General features: G+C 44.7%; 1 protein-coding gene and 1 long non-coding RNA gene across 3 annotated transcripts in view; one reads left to right on the forward strand and one right to left on the reverse strand.

Moving 5' to 3' along the window:
- LOC139765845 (tetraspanin-7-like) overlaps positions 1 to 1,984 on the reverse strand; it is a 62,842-nt gene extending 60,858 nt beyond the window's left edge. The window contains exon 1 of one of the 2 annotated variants that reach the window (XM_071693681.1): positions 1,876 to 1,984. The gene's annotated coding sequence lies outside the window, so the exon portion shown is untranslated. The remainder of the gene's footprint in view (positions 1 to 1,875) is intronic. The other variant, XM_071693682.1, reaches the window with a different exon arrangement.
- Positions 1 to 21,667, forward strand: part of LOC139765846 (uncharacterized) — a 74,794-nt gene that overhangs the window by 40,183 nt on the left and 12,944 nt on the right. Inside the window, exon 3 of the long non-coding RNA XR_011716740.1 lies at positions 4,228 to 4,550. This is a non-coding gene — a long non-coding RNA (uncharacterized lncRNA). The remainder of the gene's footprint in view (positions 1 to 4,227; positions 4,551 to 21,667) is intronic.

Raw genomic sequence — 21,667 nt, forward strand, 5'->3', positions numbered from 1 at the left:
CATATGTATTCTCAGTCGTTGGCTGCTAATTTCCTTGTTTGATAGTTTAGTGTGGGCCGTGGATATAATCTCCACACACATGCTTCGACTTGGCAGTTTTTTCCATCCGAAATGGTAATGGTTGCTTAACCCTTGGCCCAGTAGTCTTCACTCACAACCCTTGGCCCAGTAGTCTTCACTCACAACCCTTGGCCCAGTAGTCTTCACTCACAACCCTTGGCCCAATAGTCTTCACTCACAACCCTTGGCCCGGTAGTCTTCACTCACAACCCTTGGCCCAGTAGTCTTCACTCACAACCCTTGGCCCCGTAGTCTTCACTCACAACCCTGGGCCCAGTAGTCTTCACTCACAACCCTTGGCCCGGTAGTCTTCACTCACAACCCTTGGCCCAGTAGTCATCACTCACAGCCCTTGGTTCAGTAGTTTTCACTCAGCCCTTCGCCGAGTAGTCTTCCTAAACAACCCTTGGCCCAGTAATATTCACTCACAGCCCTTGGCTCAGTAGTCTTCACTCACAACCCTTGGCCCGGTAGTCTTCACTCACAACCCTTGGCCCAGTAGTCTTCACTCACAACCCTTGGCCCGGTAGTCTTCACTCACAACCCTGGGCCCAGTAGTCTTCACTCACAACCCTTGGCCCGGTAGTCTTCACTCACAACCCTGGGCCCAGTAGTCTTCACTCACAACCCTTGGCCCGTTAGTCTTCACTCACAACCCTTGGCCAAGTAGTCATCACTCACAGCCCTTGGTTCAGTAGTTTTCACTCAGCCTTTCGTCCAGTAGTCTTCCTAAACAACCCTTGGCCCAGTAATCTTCATTCACAACCCTTGGCTCAGTAGTCTTCACTCACAACCCTTGGCCCAGTAATCTTCACTCACAACCCTTGGCTCAGTAGTCTTCATTCACAACCCTTGTCCCAGTGGTCTTCACCCACAACCCTTGTCCCAGTGGTCTTCACTCACAGCCCTTGATCCAGTAGTCTCCTTTTACAACCCTTGGCTTTGCTACTTTTGTTCACAGCCCTTTGACCGAGATGCCTTGGTTCAAAGCCCTTGTTCAGCAGCCTTATTTCACGACCCTTGGCCCAACATCTTTGGTTCACAACCCTTGGTCCAGCAGCCTTGTTTCACAGCCCTTTACGTCAGCAGCCTAGGTTCACAACTTGGACGAGCAGCCTTCGATTCACAGCCCTTCGTCCCAGCAGCCTTGATTTGCAGCCCTCTGGCGTGTAGCCTTGTTTTACATTCCTTTGAGCCAGCATTCCTAGTTCACAACCCTTGGCCCAGATGCCTGGGCTCACAAACACTCTTCTTGTAGCTTAGGATCACAACCTTTTGGTGTCGCGGCCTTGGTTCACAACCCTTCACCCAGCAGCCTTATTTTACAGCCCAGCAGCCTTAGGTTCACAGCCCTCTGGCCCAGCAGCCTTGGATCGCAACCCTTGACCTGACCAAGGACTTAAGGCTGAACCAACTGTCGTAAGGCTCGCTTCATGCCCTTTGGCTGCCTCCTCCACAAACCCCCAGCACGAAGCCTTTTATCGTGAAAGCGTTAGGAATGCAATCATTACGGACGGTCGTGTGTCACACTCGCTGCATTTGCCAAAATCAAATGCTCCATCTAATTGTTTTCATTCAATTAAGGTAATTAAGTCGTCAGGATTTAATGACATGATTAGGATAATAGTATATACGATACGTGTTTACATCATCACAGAAAAAAAAAACTGTTATTTCAATTGATGATTTAACTCTGTTGGTTTTGTTAACACAAAGGTAATCTTGGGTTTGGAAATCAGGAACGGTGGGAGTGGGTGTGTGTGTGAGGGAGAGAGTGGCTCCCCAGTGGAAAGGGGTCGGTCACCTGTCCCTTACCTTGGGGAGGGGGAGAGTGGACGGTAAGACAGTAGGGCAGCGATCCTCCTCCTCCGACGGCGGCCCGCCTCACACTGACGCCCGCCGGACCCTTCCTCTCGTCTGCCCCCCCCACCACCACTTCCTACTCCCACCACCACCCCTTCCTCCTCCTTCCTTCTCCACCACCCACCATCACCATCATCATCATCATCAACACTACACCACCACCACCACGGCTTCCAGGCGACACCATCATCTTCAACACCACCTCCACCCGCCATCATCTCTCTTTTGTTACACTACACTACAGTAATCAACACCAGATTTTTTAATTGTATTATACATAATTTGCGTAAGTACGCGCTATATGCTTATTATTCATAATGTGGATTAGGTTGCCATGCTTAACATTCGTATGGGATTATACACGTAAGTTTAGTGTCTGAAAATACAATTCATTATATATGTGTATATATATATATATATATATATATATATATATATATATATATATATATATATATATATATATATATATATGGCGAAAGATTTACGTGTGTGTACCGATCTATCTCGTAACAGAATATTCTCCTCGATCAAACATCGTCTTCGCTTGGGAGGGAGACGTAAAACCTTGCTTTACTGTGAGAGTAAGTTCTTTAAAACTTAAACTGCACATCCAGGTGTGTGTGTGTGTGTGTGTGTGTGTGTGTGTGTGTGTGTGTGTGTGATCCCAGCCAAACCCGGGTAGTGTATGGTAGAGAAAATGCCTTATGTGGTCGTGGAATTCAAGTGTTCGTGTTTGGAAAACGCTTGGTCAATAAGTTTTTACAAAATTCGGACGTAAAGAAGTGGTAGATCGACTTCTGGTGACATACATTCACAACTCATTTGGGAATGAACGCGTGGACAACACCAACATTAATTGTAGGTACGTTTCACCCATACCAGCTCGGTGTATCGTACTTATATCATAACTCACAACTTCTCCTTCAGCACCTTCCTCTTTCAACCTCCATCAGCGTCCTGAGTTCTAGAGAGACTGAGTCTTCGATTCGCTGGCGGCATCGAACCCCATATGTATTGTATAACGGTAAAATGGCTCGGTCTTGGGTTGCACCGGGGTTTGAAAGCAATATTAATAGCTCCAGGCGAGGAGGTCGGGCCATTACATAAGAGTCATTTGTCATTAAAGTTACGTTTGCAAGACGTTCTATGTTTAAATCCCTTCAGGTAAAGGGGTAGACCTAGTGTGTGTGGTGTGTGTGCGCGTACACAGGAGCTCCATAGCAAGAAGAGTAGAGAGGGAGGGACACTGACTGACCCAGCCAGTGTCGGTCACACAGGGATGAACAGCCCGCTAAAATACTCACGTCCGAGGCCATGACGAGTGTAAGGCATCATACTGAAGGATATTTTTTTCTTTTTAAGTATTCAGAAGCAGAGGTACGCCTATGGGGGTAAGGAGACGCGTATAAATGCAAAAGAATGGAGAATTCAGTTGTTTTTTTCCCTCTCCATCTTCAGCACGTTGAGGTGGCTGTATTACAGTATGACTAATTGTAGGTGGCGACACACTTGTTGGTTTTAATTAGGTGTTCTGCACGAATTATTATTATTATTATTATTATTATTATTATTATTATTATTATTATTGTTATTATTATTATTATTTTTATTATTCGATCGTTCCATCCACATTTGTACCCGAGCTCACGATAATTCCATCGACTTTGGTGTCTTGTATCCTAGCCTGGGCTCACGAATTATTATTATTCGATAATTCCATCCACTTTCGTATCTTGTATCCTAGCCTGGCTCACGAATTATTATTATTATTCGATAATTCCATACACTTTAGCGTCTTGTATCCTAGCATTAATCTAGCCACGTTAACATCCTCACTGCTATTCTTGCCATATATATATGTGTGTGTGTATACATATATATATATATATATATATAGATAGATAGATAGATAGATAGATAGATAGATAGATAGCATGATGACGACAATGCCCCATATTTCATCATTACTCTTATATACTCCTACGTCCCTTTGGCAATGTTTATTTAACTGTCCTGTGTATTGAGGTGCAACATGACCATCTCCCATGATCCCTCGTACATCCATCTTTAACCATAGTAAGAAATACTTCTTCATTTCCAGTGACTCTAGCATAGGCAGGTTCTCAGGGGAGTGATCTATTTTTCCTGGATAAGCAGAGATCCTCATCCGATAATATTACCTATATTTTTAAAGTTTATCCAGAACCATGCTAATGAGACTTGACTACCATGATGTGATTTTTGTATTTTTTCGGAATTCAGCTCTTTAATTTTTTTTTGTTATTGCTTTTTCCTTGATAGGTCGTGTCGTGAGCCGCGCATAAAGCAAGCAGAGGAAGGGCTGGGCTGGCTGGCTGGCTGGACGCGAGTGTACATCATGCCCAGCATCCCGGACGGAAGATGTGAGGAGGAGGCGGCGGTGCCCCCGCCTCCCTCGCTCCAGCCAGGGAGGCGGGCGGGGGGGCGCGCGGGCCAGTGCCTCCTGTGACTGGCACATCCCTCTACCCTCCCTGGCCCCCAACACCCCCCTCCTCTCCTCATGCACCTCACACCTCATCACCGGCTATATCCTCTACACTCCCGTGCCTCCTCCCCCCACCGCACTATTTCTTGTTCTCCAGCAGGTATGTGGTAGTGTACTGGGCCAGTACGTGTTACTGTGCCCAGCAGGTATGTGGTAGTGTACTGGGCCAGTACGTGTTACTGTGCCCAGCAGGTATGTGGTAGTGTACTGGGCCAGTACGTGTTACTGTGCCCAGCAGGTATGTGGTAGTGTACTGGGCCAGTACGTGTTACTGTGCCCAGCAGGTATGTGGTAGTGAACTGGGCCAGTACATGTTACTGTGCCCAGCAGGTATGTGGTAGTGTACTGGGCCAGTACATGTTACTGTGCCCAGCAGGTATGTGGTAGTGTACTGGGCCAGTACGTGTTACTGTGCCCAGCAGGTATGTGGTAGTGTACTGGACCAGTACGTGTTACTGTGTCCAACAGGTATGTAGTAGTGTACTGGACCAGTACGTGTTACTGTGCCCAGCAGGTATGTGGTAGTGTACTGGACCAGTACGTGTTACTGTGCCCAGCAGGTATGTGGTAGTGTACTGGGCCAGTACGTGTTACTGTGCCCAGCAGGTATGTGGTAGTGTACTGGACCAGTACATGTTACTGTGCCCAGCAGGTATGTGGTATTGTACCGGACCAGTACGTGTTACTGTGCCCAGCAGGTATGTGGTAGTGTACTGGGCCAGTACGTGTTACTGTGCCCAGCAGGTATGTGGTAGTGTACTGGGCCAGTACGTGTTACTGTGCCCAGCAGGTATGTGGTAGTGTACTGGACCAGTACATGTTACTGTGCCCAGCAGGTATGTGGTAGTGTACTGGGCCAGTACGTGTTACTGTGCCCAGCAGGTATGTGGTAGTGTACTGGACCAGTACATGTTACTGTGCCCAGCAGGTATGTGGTAGTGTACTGGGCCAGTACGTGTTACTGTGCTCAGCAGGTATGTGGTATTGCACTGGACCAGTACATGTTACTGTGCCCAGCAGGTATGTGGTAGTGTACTGGACCAGTACATGTTACTGTGCCCAGCAGGTATGTGGTAGTGTACCGGACCAGTACGTGTTACTGTGCCCAGCAAGTATGTGGTAGTGTACTGGGCCAGCACGTGTTACTGGGCCAGTACGTGTTACTGTGCCCAGCAGGTATGTGGTAGTGTACTGGACCAGTACGTGTTACTGTGCCCAGCAGGTATGTGGTAGTGTACTGGGCCAGTACGTGTTACTGTGCCCAGCAGGTATGTGGTAGTGTACCGGACCAGTACGTGTTACTGTGCCCAGCAGGTATGTGGTAGTGTACTGGGCCAGTACGTGTTACTGTGCCCAGCAGGTATGTGGCCCAGTATTGTACTGGGCCAGTTCATATCTGATAGGGTTAAGGCGAGACGGGCCATGCGCAGATGAGATTAAATCCGGAAGAGATGTCATTGTCAGGTCTCTCTCTCTCTCTCTCTCTCTCTCTCTCTCTCTCTCTCTCTCTCTCTCTCTCTCTCTCTGCTCTGCTCTGCTCTGCTGTTTCACTCCTGTGGCCCAGATGGATGTCTCTGTGTCTCTCTGCCTCACCCATACGTGGGCTGCTTCTGGCATTTACTCCACCAACATTTTCGTCTTTCCATCTCACACACAACACCACGAAACTCACACACCACTTAACTATTTTCCTGCGGTGAGCGGTACTGGCTAACTTCCCCTCCGTTTTCTTTTTGAGGGGGTCAAAGTCGCAATTATTCGTCATTTCTCCCTGCCAGTCTGGCTAAAATTTTCATTGCCGCGAGACCGTGATTCCTCGGTGTTGGGTAATCCATTCGTAGTTTCATTCCCTGTATCGAGGATGACAAGATCGTATTCAGAAATAGAAAGAAAAAATAATTGTATGATAATTGGAAATACATTTTCGTTGGTGGCGATCAACGCGAGGCACCACCGAGAGCCGCCGTGTAGCGTAGATCAACTTGATTCCCGCCTGTCAGGGGAGGGGTGTGGTGTGAGCTGGCTTGTCGCTGCCATATCCCGTCTTGCTAACCTCGCATCCTCTCCCCTCCTGTCTTCCCTACTCTTGAATTCTACCCTCCCCTGCCTGTTCTTTTTCTCCCCCAGCCCGTCGTCCTTCCTCTCCCCCCCTGCCTGTCTTGCCTCCACCCCCCAACCTGTCTGTCTTCGGCATCACCATCCTCCCCAGTGTCACCGCGATCCTCACTATCCTCGCCTCCCTCCTCACCGTCACACCGTATCATCCTCACCACGACCTTGACCGTCCTCCCCACCGTCGACACAGCCCTCAACATCTTCCCTACTTCCTCTCCTCCTCACTGTGTCACCACAACCCTCACCATCCACCCCGCCGCCGTCACAACACCCCTCACCATCCACCCCGCCGCCGTCACAACACCCCTCACCATCCTCCCCGCCGTTATCATATAACGCCCTCCCCACCTTCTCACCGTTACGACCCTTGTCATCCTCCCCACTTTCACCACAACCCCTCACCATCCTCTCCTCCGTCACCACAGCACTCACCATCCTCCCTATCGTCACCACAACACCAACTATCCTCCCCACAGTCATCTCAAACCTTAAACTTCCCATCGTCATGAACTTGACATCCTAACCTTTCACAAAAACCCTCAGCGCCCTCCCTGCGGCCCATACTAATCCCCCTCAACGACTCCATGTTTGTCACCCTCACTACGACCCTCACCTTCTTCCCCACCACCAGTACAACCCTCCTCATCCTTCCCCGTTGTCATTACGACCCTTACCATCCTTTACCACGACCTTCACTATCCTCCCCATGACATTCACCCTCCTCCCCTTTGTCAACACAACCCCCCTCCATCATCCCCACTGTCACCACAACTTCCACAAGCCTCCCTATACTCATCTCATCCCCACTATCCTACCCACTGTCACCAATTGTACAACTCATAATCTTCCTCGCCATCATCTCTACCGACACACATTACCCTCATTACCAGCCTCACAATCCACACCATCCTCCCACTACCACCACACACTCGCCCTCCTCATTACAACCCTCATCAGTCTTCCCCACAACCCTCACCAATCTTCTTTTCAAAAGGACAACCCTTGCTATTCTCCACCTCTTCACCATCCTCCTCACCATCATCACATCCCCCCACCAATTTCTCCATTGTCAGCACAACCCTCACCATATTCCCCACCATCCATCCCCACCTCCCTTCTGTCACCTAAACTCTCACAATCTTCCCCCTCTCCACAGCCCTCACTATCCTCCTCACCGTCACCACATCTCTCACAATCATCCCCACTGTCAACACGACCCTCACCATTCTCCCCATTGTTATCACAACCTTAGCCATCCTCCTTGCCATCACCACAACCTTTACTATCCTCCCCACTCAACACCAAATCCTCACCATTCTCCCCATTATCAAAAACTTCACCCTCACCATCCTTCCTGAGAACTTCACCATCCCCAAAATTTCCAGGTTTGTCATACTCCATTTTCAGAATTTCATAGGCCTTTACTGCCTTCCTTGATGGAGTCTTCAGCACACTCCTTTTCAAAGATACGCACATGATATTCTCAATGTACAGTCTGCAATACGTTCATCTCTTTCCTTAGTCGCAACTCCTGGTTCATGTTAGTATCTGTATCCGAAGAATTAACTTGGTAAATGAACATTACACTTAATTCAGATTCACAAGTTTTGGGGTCAAGATGTGATTTTAATAAGACAAACAAACCTTAAAATGTCATTTATTTCATCAGATCATATTTCTCAATAAATGCTAACATGAGAATATAAAAAAAAATCATTTATATACAGTATTTTCATTATGATAACTATTATACAACCACGGCGCCCCTTTTATGAGGCTCTTGCAGTATCAATACTGCATTCAATATAAATATCGTATAATGGCTCTTCTTTTCGCAGAATTCAAACCTACTATCACTTGTACGGGAGCTGGGGATATGGGAAGCCTCATGTTACATACCCAGCTCCCAGACAAATGGCAGTGGTTCAGATTCTGTTGTTAGGAGGCATTGTGTGTCCTCTGACATTGTGTACTCATTACATTATATATATATATATATATATATATATATATATATATATATATATATATATATATATATATATATATATATATATATATGTATAATTTTACTAATACTTACCTTGGTTTCATGTTACACATAATTCAGAAATCACCTGATTTTGGGGTCTAGTTATGTCTTTAATCAACAAACCAAAAATGACACTTCATTAGATCATTGTACTCAATAAAACCTAACATATGATTATACAAAAAAAAATTTAGGTATATACAGTATTATTGTTATTACGATTATTATTATTATACAAACCCAAGACCCCTTGTACAAGGCTCTTGAAGCTTTGAGGCTGCATTTTATGTAGGTCCAAGGGAAATGAAGGGCTCCTGTGGAGCAGGAAGACCCTTGACAGTAGTGTATTTTTTACTCTTCACTACCAATTGTACTGCCATTTTAAAGTTGACTCCTTGCTCAGGGTGTAATTACTTGCGGGTGGAGACCAGTAATACCATCATAAATTTGTATTATTATATATTGCAATTATCCTAAGTCATCTTTAAAAAAAAAAAGAAAAAAAAAAAAAAGTCCTGGTGTTACCAAAGACTTCCATCTAAAGGATCATGCAGGTCAAGGCTCTCTTATTTCCATTAGCAGGGAAATATGGTCTCCTTTGGAGTCAAAAGTTCTTTAATGAGACTGTACTCCAAATGATACATTTTACCAAAGTTGAATTTTCACTTACAGTGTAATCTCGAACAGGTGGTCTACTACATAACACACACACACACACACACACACACATATATATATATATATATATATATATATATATTTATTATTTATTTTGCTTTGTCGCTGTCTCCCGCGTTAGCAAGGTAGCGCAAGGAAACAGACGAAAGAATGGCCCAACCCACCCACATACACATGTATATACATACACATCCACACACGCAAATATACATACCTATACATCTCAATGTATACATATATATATACACACACAGCCATATACATATATACACATGTACATAATTCATACTGTCTGCCTTTATCCATTCCCATCGCCACCTCGCCACACATGGAATAACCAATCCCCTTCCCCCTCATGTGTGCGAGGTAAAGCTCCCTTTCCACATCCAGGCCCCACACAACTTTCCATGGTTTACCCCAGACGCTTCACATGCCCTGGTTCAATCCATTGACAGCACGTCGACCCCAGTATACCACATCGTTCCAATTCACTCTATTCCTTACACACCTTTCACCCTCCTGCATGTTCAGGCCCCGATCACTCAAAATCTTTTTCACTTCATCTTTCCACCTCCAGTTTGGTCTCCCACTTCTCCTCGTTCCCTCCACCTCTGACACATATATCCTCTTTGTCAATCTTTCCTCACTCATTCTCTCCATGTGCCCAAACCATTTCAAAACACCCTCTTCTGCTCTCTCAACCACACTCTTTTTATTACCACACATCTCTCTTACCCTTACATTACTTACTCGATCAAACCACCTCACACCACATATTGTCCTCAAACATCTCATTTCCAACACATCCACCCTCCTACGCACAACTCTATCCATAGCCCACGCCTCGCAACCATACAAAATTGTTGGAACCACTATTCCTTCAAACATACCCATTTTTGCTTTCCGAGAAAATGTTCTCGACTTCCACACATTCTTCAAGGCTCCCAGAATTTTCGCCCCCTCCCCCACCCTATGATTCCATCCGCCGCCAAATCCACTCCCAGATATCTAAAACACTTTACTTCCTCCAGTTTTTCTCCATTCAAACTTACCTCCCAATTGACTTGACCCTCAACCCTACTGGACCTAATAACCTTGCTCTTATTCACATTTACTCTCAAGTTTCTTCTTTCACACACTTTCCCAACTCAGTCACCAGCTTCTGCAGTTTCTCACATGAATCAGCCACCAGCACTGTAGCATCAGCGAACAACAACTGACTCACTTCCCACGCTCTCTCATCCACAACAGACTGCATACCTGCCCCTCTTTCCAAAACTCTTGCATTCACCTCCCTAACAACCCCATCCATAAACAAACAACCACAGAGACATCACACACCCCTGCCGCAAACCTACATTCACTGAGAACCAATCACTTTCCTCTCTTCCTACACGTACACATGCCTTACATCCTCGATAAAAACTTTTCACTGCTTCTAACAACTTGCCTCCCACACCATATATTCTTAATACCTTCCACAGAGCATCTCCATCAACTCTTATCATATGCCTTCTCCAGATCCATAAATGCTACATACAAATCCATTTGCTTTTCTAAGTATTTCTCACATACATTCTTCAGAGCAAACACCTGATCCACACATCCTCTACCACTTCTGAAACCACACTGCTCTTCCCCAATCTGATGCTCTGTACATGCCTTCACCCTCTCAATCAATACCCTCCCATATAATTTACCAGGAATACTCAACAAACTTATAACTCTGTTATTTGAGCACTCACTCTTATCCGCTTTACCTTTGTACAGTGGCACTGTGCAAGCATTCCGCCAATCTCAGGCACCTCACCATGAATCATACATACATTAAATAACCTTACCAACCAGTCAACAATGCAGTCACCCCCTTTTTTTAATAAATTCCACTGCACTACCATCCAAACCCGCTGCCTTGCTGGCTTTCATCTTCCACAAAGCTTTTACTACCTCTTCTCTGTTTACCAGATCATTTTCCCTAACCCTCTCACTTTGAACACCACCTCGACCAAAACACCCTATATCTGCCACTCTATCATCAAACACATTCAACAAACCTTCAGAATACTCACTCCATCTCCTTCTCACATCACCACTACTTGTTATCACCTCCCCATTAGCCCCCTTCACTGAAGTTCCCATTTGTTCCCTTGTCTTACGCACTTTATTTATCTCCATCCAGAATATCTTTTTATTCTCCCTAAAATTTAATGATACTCTCACCCCAACTCTCATTTGCCCTGTTTTTCACCTCTTGCACCTTTCTCTTGACCTCCTGCCTCTTTCTTTATGGAGGTGGAAATATGGAGTGAAAAAGATTTTGAGTGATCTGGGTCTGAACATGCAGGAGGGTGAAAGGCTTGCAAGGAATAGAGTGAATTGGAACGATGTGGTATACCGGGGTTGACGTGCTGTCAATGGATTGAACCAGGGCATGTGAAGCGTCTGGGGTAAACCATGGAAAGTTGTGTGGGGCCTGGATGTGGAAAGGGAGCTGTGGTTTTGGTGCATTATTACATGAGAGCCAGACACTGAGTGTGAACGAATGTGGCCTTTGTTGTCTCTTCCTACCGCTACCTCGCACACATGAGGAGAGAGGGGGTTGTTATTCCAAGTGTGGCGAGGTGGCGATGGGAATAAACAAAGGCAGACAGTATGAATTTATGTACATGTGTGTATATGTATATGTCTGTGTGTGTATATATATGTATACATTGAGATGTATAGGTATATATATTTGCGTGTGCGGACGTGTATGTATAAACATGTGTATGTGGTTGGGTTGGGCCATTCTTTCGTTTGTTTGCTTGCGCTACCTAGCTAACGTGGGAGATAGCGACAAAGCAAAATAAATAAATAATTTTTTTTTTCTTTTTTTTGCTTTGTCGCTGTCTCCTGCGTTTGCGAGGTAGCGCAAGGAAACAGATGAAAGAAATGGCCCAACCCACCCCCATGCACCTGTATATACATACGTCCACACATGCAAATATACATACCTACACAGCTTTCCATGGTTTACCCCAGACGCTTCACATGCCCTGATTCAATCCACTGACAGCACGTCAACCCCGGTATACCACATCGATCCAATTTACTCTATTCCTTGCCCTCCTTTCACCCTCCTGCATGTTCAGGCCCCGATCACACAAAATCTTTTTCACTCCATCTTTCCACCTCCAATTTGGTCTCCCACTTCTCTCGTTCCCTCCACCTCCGACACATATATCCTCTTGGTCAATCTTTCCTCACTCATTCTCTCCATGTGCCCAAACCATTTCAAAACACCCTCTTCTGCTCTCTCAACCACGCTCTTTTTATTTCCACACATCTCTCTTACCCTTACGTTACTTACTCGATCAAACCACCTCACACCACACGTTGTCCTCAAACATCTCATTTCTAGCACATCCATCCTCCTGCGCACAACTCTATCCATAGCCCACGCCTCGCAACCGTACAACATTGTTGGAACCACTATTCCTTCAAACATACCCATTTTTGCTTTCCGAGATAATGTTCTCGACTTCCACACATTTTTCAAGGCTCCCAGAATTTTCGCCCCCTCCCCCACCCTATGATCCACTTCCGTTTCCATGGTTCCATCCGCTGCCAGATCCACTCCCAGATATCTAAAACACTTTACTTCTTCCAGTTTTTCTCCATTCAAACTTACCTCCCAATTGACTTGACCCTCAACCCTACTGTACCTAATAACCTTGCTCTTATTCACATTTACTCATAACTTTCTTCTTTCACACACTTTACCAAACTCAGTCACCAGCTTCTGCAGTTTCTCACATGAATCAGCCACCAGTGCTGTATCATCAGCGAACAACAAATATATATATATATATATATATATATATATATATATATATATATATATATATATATATATATATATATATATATATATATATATGTATGTATATATATTATTAGGTACAGTAGGGTTGAGGGTCAAGTCAGTTGGGAGGTGAGTTTGAATGGAGAAAAACTGGAGGAAGTGAAGTGTTTTAGATATCTGGGAGTGGATCTGGCAGCGGATGGAACCATGGAAGCGGAAGTGGATCATAGGGTGGGGGAGGGGGCGAAAATTCTGGGGGCCTTGAAGAATGTGTGGAAGTCGAGAACATTATCTCGGAAAGCAAAAATGGGTATGTTTGAAGGAATAGTGGTTCCAACAATGTTGTATGGTTGCGAGGCGTGGGCTATGGATAGAGTTGTGCGCAGGAGGATGGATGTGCTGGAAATGAGATGTTTGAGGACAATGTGTGGTGTGAGGTGGTTTGATCGAGTGAGTAACGTAAGGGTAAGAGAGATGTGTGGAAATAAAAAGAGCGTGGTTGAGAGAGCAGAAGAGGGTGTTTTGAAGTGGTTTGGGCACATGGAGAGAATGAGTGAGGAAAGATTGACCAAGAGGATATATGTGTCGGAGGTGGAGGGAGCAAGGAGAAGAGGGAGACCAAATTGGTGGTGGAAAGATGGAGTGAAAAAGATTTTGTGTGATTGGGGCCTGAACATGCAGGAGGGTGAAAGGAGGGCAAGGAATAGAGTGAATTGGAGCGATGTGGTATACCGGGGTTGACGTGCTGTCAGTGGATTGAATCAAGGCATGTGAAGCGTCTGGGGTAAACCATGGAAAGCTGTGTAGGTTTGTATATTTGCGTGTGTGGACGTATGTATATACATGTGTATGGGGGGGGGTTGGGCCATTTCTTTCGTCTGTTTCCTTGCGCTACCTCGCAAACGCGGGAGACAGCGACAAAGTATAAAAATATATATATATATATATATATATATATATATATATATATATATATATATATATATATATATATATTATTTTTTTTATTTTGCTTTGTCGCTATCTCCCATGTTAGCGAGGTAGCGCAAGGAAACAGACGAAAGAATGGCCCAACCCACCCACATACATATGTATATACATACACGTCCACACACGCAAATATACATACCTATACATCTCAACATATACATGTATATACACACACAGACACATACATATTTACACGTGTACATAATTCATAGTCTTCCGTTATTCATTCCCATCGCCACCTCACCACACATGTAATAACAACCCCCTCCCCCCTCATGTGTGCGATGTAGTCCTAGGAAAAGACAACAAAGGCCCCATTCGTTTACAAAGTCTCTAGCTGTCATGTTATAATGCACTGATACCACAGCTCCCTTTCCACATCCAGGCCCCACAGAACTTTCCCTGGTTTACCCCAGATGCTTCACATGCCCTGGTTCAATCCATTGACAGCACATCGGCCCTGGTATACCACATCATTCCAATTCACTCTATTCCTTGCATGCCTTTCACCCTCCTGCATGTTCAGGCCCCGATCACTCAAAATCTTTTTTACTCCATCTTTCCTCCTCCAATTTGGTCTCCCACTTCTCCTCGTTCCCTCCACCTCTGACACATATATCCTCTTTGTCAATCTTTCCTCACTTATTCCCTCCATGTGACCAAACCATTTCAAAACACCCTCCTCTGCTCTCTCAACCACACTCTTTTTATTACCACACATCTCTCTTACCCTTACGTTACTTACTCGATCAAACCACCTCACACCACATATTGCCCTCAAACATCTCATTTCCAGCACATCCACCCTCCTGCGCACAACTCTATCCATAGCCCATGCCTCGCAACCATAAAACTTTGTTGGAACCTCTATTCCCATTTTTGCTTTCTGAGATAATGTTCCCTCGACTTCCACACACTCTTCAACGCTTCCATGGTTCCATCCTCCGCCAAATCCACTCCCAGATATCTAAAACACTTCACTTCCTCCAGTTTTTCTCCATTCAAACTTACCTCCCAATTGACTTGACCCTCAGCCCTACTGTACCTAATAACCTTGCTCTTATTCACATTTACTCTTAACTTTCTTCTTTCACACACTTTATCAAACTCAGTCACCAGCTTCTGCAGTTTCTCACATGAATCTGCCACCACCATTGTATCATCAGCAAACAACAACTGACTCACTTCCCGTGCTGTCTCATCCACAACAGACTGCATACTTGCCCCTCTTTCCAAAACTCTTGCATTCACCTCCCTAACAACCCCATTCATAAACAAATTAAACAACCATGGAGACATCACACACCCCTGCCATCACTTTCCTCTCTTTCTACACGTACTTATGCCTTACAGCCTCGATAAAAACTTTTCACTGCTTCTAACAATTTGCCTCCCACACCACATATTCTTAATACCTTCCACAGAGCATCTCTATCAACTCTATCATATGCCTTCTCCAGATCTATAAATGCTACATACAAATCCATTTGCTTTTCTACGTATTTCTCTCATACATTCTTCAAAGCAAACACTTGATCCACACATCCTCTACCACTTCTGAAACCACACTGCTCTTCCCCAATCTGATGCTCTGTACATGACTTCACCCTCTCAATCAGAACCCTCCCATATAATTTCCCAGGAATACTCAACAAACTTATATATATATAATATATATATTATATATTTTGCTTTGTCGCTGTCTCCCGCGTTTGCGAGGTAGCGCAAGGAAACAGACGAAAGAAATGGCCCAACCCACCCCCATACACAATGTATATACATACACATCCACACACACAAATATACATACCTATACATCTCAATGTACACATATATATACACACACAGACACATACATATATACCCATGCACACAATTCACACTGTCTGCCTTTATTCATTCCCATCGCACCTCGCCACACATGGAATACCATCCCCCTCCCCCTCATGTGTGCGAGGTAGCACTAGGAAAAGACAACAAAGGCCCCATTCGTTCACACTCAGTCTCTAGCTGTTATGCAATAATGCCCGAAACCACAGCTCCCTTTCCACATCGAGGCCCCACACAACTTTCCATGGTTACCCCAGACGCTTCACATGCCCTGATTCAATCCACTGACAGCACGTCAACCCCGGTATACCACATCGATCCAATTCACTCTATTCCTTGCCCTCCTTTCACCCTCCTGCATGTTCAGGCCCCGATCACACAAAATCTTTTTCACTCCATCTTTCCACCTCCAATTTGGTCTCCCACTTCTCCTAGTTCCCTCCACCTCCGACACATATATCCTCTTGGTCAATCTTTCCTCACTCATTCTCTCCATATGCCCAAACCATTTCAAAACACCCTCTTCAGCTCTCTCAACCACGCTCTTTTTATTTCCACACATCTCTCTTACCCTTACATTACTTACTCGATCAAACCACCTCACACCACACATTGTCCTCAAACATCTCATTTCCAGCACATCCACCCTCCTCTGCACAAATCTACCCATAGCCCATGCCTCGCAACCATACAACATTGTTGGAACCACTATTCCTTCAAACATACCCATTTTTGCTTTCCGAGATAATGTTCTCGACTTCCACACATTCTTCAAGGCTCCCAGGATTTTTGCCCCCCTCCCCCACCCTATGATTCACTTCCGCTTCCATGGTTCCATCCGCTGCCAGATCCACTCCCAGATATGTAAAACACTTTACTTCCTCCAGTTTTTCTCCATTTAAACTTACCTCCCAATTGACTTGACCCTCAACCCTACTGTACCTAATAACCTTGCTCTTATTCACATTTACTCTTAACTTTCTTCTTTCACACACTTTACCAAACTCAGTCACCAGCTTCTGCAGTTTCTTACATGAATCAGCCACCAGCGCTGTATCATCAGCGAACAACAAATGACTCACTTCCCAAGCTCTCTCATTCACAACAGACTTCATACTTGCCCCTCTTTCCAAAACTCTTGCATTCACCTCCCTAACAACCCCATCCATAAACAAATTAAACAACCATGGAGACATCACACACCCCTGCCGCAAACCTACATTCACTGAGAACCAATCACTTTCCTCTCTTCCTACATGTACACATGCCTTACATCCTCGATAAAAACTTTTCACTGCTTCTAACAACTTGCCTCCCACACCATATATTCTTAATACCTATATATATATTTAATATATATTATAATATATATTAATATTATTATTATTATTATTATTATTATTATTATTTTGCTTTGTCGCTGTCTCCCGTGTTTGCAAGGTAGCGCAAGGAAACAGACGAAAGAAATGGCCCAACCCACCCCCATATACAATGTATACACACACACGTCCACACACGCAAATATACATACCTATACATCTCAATGTACACATATATATACATACACAGACACATACATATATACCCATACACACAATTCACACTGTCTGCCCCCATTCACTCCCATCGCCACCTTGCCACACATGGAATACCTTCCCCCTCCCCCCTCATGTGTGCGAGGTAGCACTAGGAAAAGACAACAAAGGCCCCATTCGTTCACACTCAGTCTCTAGCTGCCACGCAACATATATATTGTATGTATTGTATGTAGCATTTATGGATCTGGAGAAGGCATATAGAGTTGATAGAGATGCTTGTGGAAGGTACTTAGAGTATATGGTGTGGGAGGTAAGTTGTTAGAAGCAGTGAAAATCTTTTATCGAGGATGTATGGCATGTGTATGAGTAGGAAGAGAGGAAAGTGGTTGGTTCCCTGTGAATGTTGGTTTGCGGCAGGGGTGCATGATGTCTCCATGGTTGTTTAATTTGTTTATGGATGGGTTTGTTAGGGAGGTGAACGCAAGAGTTTTAGAGAGAGGGGGAAGTATGCAGTCTATTGAGGATGAGAGAGCTTGGAATGTGTCAGTTGTTGCTCACTGACGATACAGTGTTGGTGGCTGATTCGGGTGAGAAACTGCAGAAGTTGATGACAGAGTTTGGTAAAGTGTGTGAAAGAAGAATACTGAGAGTAAATGTGAATAAGAGCAAGGGTTGAGGGACAAGTAAATTGGGAGGTAAGTTTGAATGAAGAAAAACTGGAGGAAGTGAAGTGTTTTAGATTTCTGGGAGTGGATTTGGCAGCGGATGGAACCATGGAAGCGCTTTGGAAGTGAGTCACAGGGTGGGGGAGGGGGCAAAGATTCTGGGAGCGTTGAAGAATGTGTGGAAGGCAAAAACGTTATCTCGGAAAGCAAAAATGGGTATGTTTGAAAGGATAGTGGTTCCAACAATGTTTTATGGTTGAGGCATGGGTGATAGATAGGGTTGTGTGGAGGAGGGTGGATGTGTTGGAAATGAAATGTTTGAGGACAATATGTGTTGTGAGGTGGTTTGATTGAGTAAGTAATGAAAGGGTAAGAGAGATGTATGGTGATAAGAAGTGTGGTTGAGAGAGCAGAAGAGGGTGTATTGAAATGGTTTGGTCACATGGAGAGAATGAGTGAGGAAAGATTGACAAAGAGGATATGTGTGCCAGAGGTGGAGGGAACGAGGAGAAGTGGGAGACCAAATTGGAGGTGGAAGGATGGAGTGAAAAAGATTTTGAGCAATCAGGGCCTGGACATACAGGAGGGTGAAAGGCGTGCAAGGAATACAGTGAATTGGATTGATGTGGTATGCCGGTGTTGACATGCTGTCAATGGATTGAACCAGGGCATGTGAGGCATCTGGGGTAAACCATGGAAAGTTTTGTGGGGCCTGGATGTGGAAAGGGAGCTGTGGTTTCGGTGCATTACACATGACAGCTAGAGTCTTAGTGTGGACGAATGTGGCCTTTGTTGTCCTTTCCTAGCGCTTCCTCACGTGCATGTGGGGGGAGGGGGGTGTCATTTCATGTGTGGCGGGGTGGCGGCGGGAATGGATGAAGGCAGCATGTATGAATATGTGCATGTGTATATATGTATATGTCTGTGTATGTATACGTTGAAATGTATAGGTATGTGTATGTGCGTGTGTGGGTGTTTATGTATATACATGTGTATGTAAGTGGGTTAGGCCATTCTTTCGTCTGTTTCCTTGCGCTACCTTGCTAACGCGGGAGACAGCAACAAAGTATAATAATGATAATAATAATAATAATAATTATTCATATTTATTATACTTTGTTGCTGTCTCCCGCATTAGCGAGTTAGTGCAAGGAAATAGACGAAAGAAATTGCCCAACCCACCCACATACACATGTATATACATACAAGTACACACACACACACATATACATACCTATATATTTCAATGTATACATACATATACATATATACACATGTACATTTTTCATACATGATGCCTTCATCCATTCCCTTCACCACCCCGCCACACATGAAATGGCACCCCCCTCCCCTGCGCGCTAGGAAAAGACAAAGGCCACATTCGTTCACACTCAGTTCTAGCTGTCATGTGTAATGCACTGAAACCACAGATCCCTTTCCACATCCAGGCCCCAGAAAAATTTCCATGGTTTACCCCAGACACTTTACATCCCCTTTGGTTCAATCCATTGACACACGCCCAAAACCCCCCATATACCACATCTTTCCAATTCACTCTTTTTCCCTTACACACCTTTCACCCTCCGCATTTTCACCCCCGGGACACTCAAAATCTTTTTCACTTCATCTTTCCACCTCCTTTTTTGGTCCCCACTTCCCCTCGTTCCCTCCACCCTCGACACATAAAACCCTCTTTGTCAATCTTTCCTCATTTCATTCTCCCCAAAGTGCCCAAACCTTTTTTCAAAACACCCTCTTCTGCTCTCTCAACCACACTCTTTTTATTACCACACATCCTTTTTTCCCTTACTTACTTACTGGGCCCCAAACCCCCTCACACCACATATTGTCCTCAAACATCTCATTTCCAACACTCCACCCTCCTCGCACAACTCAAACCATAGCCCACCCCGCAACCATACAAAATTTTTGGGAACCACTTTTCCCTTTCCCAAACATACCCATTTTTGTTTTTCCAAAAAAATGTTCTCGACTTCCACACATTCTTCAAGGCCCCAAAATTTTTCGCCCCCCCCCCCCCTATACCCCCCCCAGGGTTCCCATCCGCTCCAAACCCCCTCCCAGTTTACCCTAAAACATTTTATTTTCCCCCCATTTTTTCTCCTTTAAAAACTTACCCCCCAATTGACTTGACCCTCAACCCTACGGGAACCTAAAAACCTTGCTCTTATTCACATTTACTTTTAATTTCTTTTTTTCACCCCATTTCCCCCAAAACCAGTCACCAGTTTCCCTGCAGTTTTTTTTCCACATGAATCCCACCAGCACGTAGCATCACGAACAACAACTGACTCATTTCCCCAAAGCTCTCTCTTTCCCACAACAGCCCTTCATCCCCCCCCCCCTTTTTCCCAAAAACTCTTGCATTCACCTCCCTAACAACCCCATCCATAAACAAAAAAAAAACCAGGAGACATCACAAAAACCCCTGCCGCAAACCTCCCATTCACTGAAAACCCAAAATCACTTTCCTCTCTTCCTACACGTACACATCCCTTACTTTCCTCGAAAAAAACCCTTTTCACTGCTTCAAACAACTTCCCCTCCCACACCAAATTCTTAATCCCTTCCAAAGCACCCCATCAACTCTATCAAATCCCTTTCCCTCCAGATCCATAAATGCAAAAAAACATACAAATCCTTTGCTTTTCTAAGTATTTCTCACATACATTCTTCAAACAAACACCTGATCCACACATCCTCAAACCACTTCTGAAACCACACTGCTTTTTCCCCAATCTGATGCTCTGTACATGCCTTCCCCCTCTCAATCAAACCCTCCCAAAATAATTTACCGGGAATACTCAACAAACTTATAACTCTGTTATTGGGGCACTCACTCTTATCCGCTTTACCTTTGTAAAATGGCACTGTGCAAACCCTTCCGCCAATCTCAGGCACCTCACCATGAATCTTTACATACTTTAAAAATAACCTTACCAACCAGTCAAAAAACCAGTCCCCCCCCCTTTTTTTTTTAAAAAATTCCACTGCACTACCATCCAAACCCGCTCCCTTTTGCTGGCTTTCATCTTCCAAAAACTTTTACCCCTTTTTCTCTGTTTACCAGATCTTTTTTCCCCAAAACCCCTCTCACTTTGAAACACCACCTCGACCAAAACACCCTATATCTGCCACTTTTTTCAAACAAACACATTCAACAAACCTTCGAATACTCACCCATCTCCTTCTCACATCACCACTACTTGTTTTTCACCTCCCCCTTACCCCCTTCACTGAAGTTCCCATTTGTTTTCCCCTTTTCTTACCACTTTTTTTATCTCCTTCCCGAAAATCTTTTTATTCTCCCTAAAATTTAATGATACTCCCACCCAATCTCATTTGCCCCCGTTTTTCACCTCTTGCACCTTTTCCCCTTGACCTCCTGCCTCTTTTTTATGGGGGTGGAAAATGGAGTGAAAAAGATTTTGAGGATCTGGGCTGAACAGCAGGAGGGGGAAAGGCTTGCAAGGAAAAAGAGTGAATTGGGAAAGATGTGGTAAA

The sequence above is a fragment of the Panulirus ornatus genome, chromosome 56 (genome assembly GCF_036320965.1).
Source record: "Panulirus ornatus isolate Po-2019 chromosome 56, ASM3632096v1, whole genome shotgun sequence".
NCBI classification, from domain to species: Eukaryota; Metazoa; Arthropoda; class Malacostraca; order Decapoda; family Palinuridae; genus Panulirus; species Panulirus ornatus.